Consider the following 4,780-nt stretch of genomic DNA (forward strand, 5'->3'; position numbering starts at 1 on the left):
AATCAAGTTTGCATCTTGTTCCTTTTTATTATTATTATTATTATTATTATTATTATTATTATTATTATTATTATTGTTATTATTATTATTATTATTATTATTATTATTATTATTATTATTATTATTATTATTATTATTATTATTATTATTATTATTATTATTACGGAGCCTTCCGAAAACATGGACTGCCAATTTTTGTTTTCGTTTTTTTTTAAGGGTTTTACGGTGCCTGCTTGCGGCACTATTGGGTCATTTCAATGTTGAAATTCCTACGAGTGGTGTCTGAAACTCCTGTGAGCCAAAGTAACAATTGGCATCTCTGATTTTTTTTCTTTTTGTTTTTTTTTTTTTTTTTTTTTTTTTTTTTTTTTTTTGTTTTTTGTTTTTTGTTTTTTTTTTTTTTGTTTTTTGTTTTTTGTGCGAAAGAAAGCTTCACATTTCACAAAGAAAGACCGCGAAAAGCGGAGGCTGGTCCTTGAAAGCTCACAAATACAACTTTAAACACATAAGAGTGCTGGAAGTACAGATAGGGAAAGGAGCGGTGGTTTGCAACTTTAAACACATAAGAGTGTTGGTGGAGGTACAGATAGGGAATGGAGCGTGGTTTGCAACTTTAAACACATAAGAGTGTTGGTGGAGGTACAGATAGGGAATGGAGCGTGGTTTGCAACTTTAAACACATAAGAGTGTTGGTGGAAGTACAGATAGGGAATGGAGCGTGGTTTGCAACTTTAAACACATAAGAGTGTTGGTGGAAGTACAGATAGGGAATGGAGCGGTGGTTTGCAACTTTAAACACATAAGAGTGTTGGTGGAAGTACAGATAGGGAATGGAGCGTGGTTTGCAACTTTAAACACATAAGAGTGTTGGTGGAAGTACAGATAGGGAATGGAGCGGTGGTTTGCAACTTTAAACACATAAGAGTGTTGGTGGAAGTACAGATAGGGAATGGAGCGGTGGTTTGCAACTTTAAACACATAAGAGTGTTGGTGGAAGTACAGATAGGGAATGGAGCGGTGGTTTGCAACTTTAAACACATAAGAGTGTTGGTGGAAGTACAGATAGGGAATGGAGCGGTGGTTTGCAACTTTAAACACATAAGAGTGTTGGTGGAAGTACAGATAGGGAATGGAGTGTGGTTTGCAACTTTAAACACATAAGAGTGTTGGTGGAGGTACAGATAGGGAATGGAGCGTGGTTTGCAACTTTAAACACATAAGAGTGTTGGTGGAGGTACAGATAGGGAATGGAGCGTGGTTTGCAACTTTAAACACATAAGAGTGTTGGTGGAAGTACAGATAGGGAATGGAGCGGTGGTTTGCAACTTTAAACACATAAGAGTGTTGGTGGAAGTACAGATAGGGAATTGAGCGTGGTTTGCAACTTTAAACACATCAGAGTGTTGGAAGTACAGATAGGGAATGGAGCGTGGTTTGCAACTTTAAACACATAAGAGTGCTGGAAGTACAGATAGGGAATGGAGCGCTGGTTTGAACTTTAAGCACATAAGAGTGCTGGGAAAAATTGGGAAAAGCGGTAGTTTTCCCGAGGTATTCGTAGTCGTTGTACGATTAGTCACTTCGTTTGACAAATTGCCATTATCATCACTGCATATTATATGCAGAGTGAATAGGCAATATACCATAATATGATCCATAAGACAACTTTTTTTTTAAATTCATCAATACATACATTTTATAAAAAGTAAGAATTCATTCTTAAGCTTACCACCTCATAATCAGGTAGAGCAGAGCATACACACTGCAGTCCGCTTAAGATAAACTCTCGCTTAAACTTAAAATAAACCCGGAGGCTGGTCCCGATTTTTCTGCTCTATATCATTTGAAATTTTAAAGTTATTTAGATTTAGATCATCGCATGCCTGTTGCATGGGAAAGATGACTAACGACAAATAGTAGTGGAAAAAAAAAGTCGCTCTTATTTTATATATAATATATTAGTATTATTATCCAAGCTGAACAAGAATCTGTGCTGTCTTTCTGGATGCTTTTATTAAAGGGGGATAACAAATGATTAAACAAATGTTTGTGCCACTGAAGGGTTGTTCCCCTTGAGTTTTGGATGCGGTAAACTTTTCTGGTCACGTAATAAATATGCATTGGGTAAAAAGTAACCCCGGGTCAACTACGGATATAGTCGGTGTTGGGGTTGAGTGAGTTAAGCGGACCACAGGGTAATTATGTATTAATTATGCCTTTACCAAGGACACACGGTCAGAACTAAACTTGTCCAAGATCACCGTCACTCGTCCGCCCACTGCTCACACCTCGATGGAGTTCCTTCCACAGTCATTAGGCCCAAGAAACCAGCGTTTATCCCAGTTCTATAGCTTGAAACGAACAATAGGGAATGAGATTAGCGGAAGAGTAGCGTCCCTTGATTGGACGTCACCCATAGTCTGTGACGTCACCGGCGGAAAAGTTATTAGAGAGAGAATGTCATGTTGGTTGTGCGCATGCGTGAAGCGAGGACGAGAGACGCATGCGCACAACCAACGTGACGTTCTCTCTCTAATAACTTTTCCGCCGGTGACGTCACAGACTATGGGTGACGTCCAATCAAGGGACGCTACTCTTCCGCTAATCTCATTCCCAATAGCTAGGTACCATGGCGTACTAAAAGAGTCATTATAGCAGGGCTATGCTAGGTACACATATTTGTAGGTCTGGTGTCCGAATGGAATTATGGGCTTGATTTAACATTGTTGTTATGGACATTATTTTTTGTTGGTTTGAGGTAATTTCTCATCACAACGATGAGGCCTTAATGATTTGGGTTGCCAGCCCTTCAAATAAGCATGCGTCAGACGATAGCAATGGTTCGATACCCTTTTGATAAGGCGCTCGTACTTTCCGCCATATCAAACAAACTCAGCTACCCACCCAATCACTGCTTGGTGGGGAGCTGGAAAAGGGAAGGGGGGGGGGTCAGAAAAGTATTTTGATCTCGTTCCCTTTGCGTGTGAAGCGAATGTTCTACCAACTCGGCCATCGGGATTGCCATAATATAATCAAGTGCACACGAAAAACAATAAACAAAAAACCCCCACAGCAGCAGCACAGTTTTCAAATTGGTGAGAGCATCACATTTGAACGGAACACATTTCTGTTCTCTCCCTTTTGTTTTTCTTTTTTTTTTTTTTTTTTTTTGGTTCCTTTCCCCATCCGGTTGAAACCAAAACAAATTAAAACTAAATTCACATCAAGGATTGTGACGAGCCGAGCCCGGTGTCAGCTCCCTGTTGAATCCATTCGTTTCTCAATCTACTTGGTGGGTCATCATAATAAAAAGCACGATGCTTCAAATATATTTCTGAAATAGGGAACTATTATGTCAAAATATTGGTTCCAATAAAGTAAGCCATTCTTTCTGGGAGGCCTTCCGGAAGCTGCTCATTGATTGTGCTAAGGGAAACAACCCAAGTATTCCTTTAACTTTAACTAACCCTAAGAAAAAAATTTAAAAAACCTACTAGGACCGTTAACTAGCATGTCAGATTTTTGCACCGCGGCCGTAAAAAAAAAATCGCAAATTATCAATTATTTGCATTGCGGCCGCAAAATCTTCAATTTTTTACAAATTTTCGAGATTTTGCAAAGAAATTTTTTTTTTTTTATTTTATTTTGATAGCTCGTGTAGAACGTGAAAGATAATTATTTTCTTTTTCACTATCGCATTTTCTTCCTTTTTATTGGCTTTGATATGACCTTACGTTTGTTGCAACCGCCGAGAAACCCTTAAAAACAAACGAATACATTTCTCTTTCATGAACTAATTATGGGTAGACGTCTATTAAGGAAAATTAATCCCCAATTTTTGCAAATATTTTGCAATTTTTTCTGTTTTTAGCTTGCAAAATTTGGGAATTTTTATTGTTTTTTTTTTCTTGTTTTTTTTTTTTTTTTTTTTTTTTTTTTTTTTTTTTTTTAACCGCCATGTCAAATTTAACTAACCCTAGACAAACAACCTAGGACCTTTACTAAAACCTAAATCCATAACTAACCCTTATAAATAAATAAAAATCCTCCAACCTTGAGCTAACCCTAATAGTAATAGAGAAAAAAAAACAACCTTCGATTGTTTTGCACTACCTTTCAATACTTCAACGACAAAATGGCGGCGGAGAACTAAAACATAGGTCATATTATTAGGAAATTTTAAACTTTCACTAATCTACCAAGATTTGTTCTAGAGTTTTTAATATTGATATGCTACTAAATATATTATTGACAAATTGAATAGATAAACGCCTGACAACAAATCCGCGGTGCAAATACTAATTGAAAGATATGCTTCCCCGAGGAGCTTGCGGAATTTCTCCCTTCTTTCGAAGGACTTGATACATTTAATAATAATAATAATAATAATAATAATAATAATAATAATAATAATAATAATAATAATAATAATAATAATAATAATAATAATAATAATAATAATAATAATAATAATAATAATAATAATAATAATATAATAATAATAATAATAATAATAATAATAATAATAATAATAATAATATAATAATAATAATAATAATATAATAATAATAATAATAATAATAATAATAATAATAATAATAATAATAATAATAATACTTTATTGCATCCTAAAAAGGAATTTTTTTGTACAGACGTGTTATAATTTACACAATAAGATAAAAATACATTGGAAATAGGATGTATATATACAAAAAAAAGGGAGCAGCTCCATAACCAGAGCTGCGCTTTATACCCAGTGCATAGCAATCTAGAGAGCATT

At 35.2% G+C, this 4,780-nt stretch overlaps 1 protein-coding gene across 4 annotated transcripts in view; it reads left to right on the forward strand.

The window, feature by feature from the left end:
• Positions 1–3,127: 3,127 nt before the first annotated feature.
• LOC144974500 (putative thioesterase PNKD) overlaps positions 3,128–4,780 on the forward strand; it is an 18,323-nt gene continuing 16,670 nt past the window's right edge. For all 4 annotated transcript variants that reach the window (XM_078917415.1, XM_078917416.1, XM_078917414.1 and 1 more), the window contains exon 1: positions 3,128–3,292. The gene's annotated coding sequence lies outside the window, so the exon portion shown is untranslated. The remainder of the gene's footprint in view (positions 3,293–4,780) is intronic.

Source organism: Berghia stephanieae, chromosome 6, assembly GCF_034508935.2.
Source record: "Berghia stephanieae isolate SIO BIC M18660-M18661 chromosome 6, UCSD_Bste_1.3, whole genome shotgun sequence".
Taxonomy (NCBI): domain Eukaryota; kingdom Metazoa; phylum Mollusca; class Gastropoda; order Nudibranchia; family Aeolidiidae; genus Berghia; species Berghia stephanieae.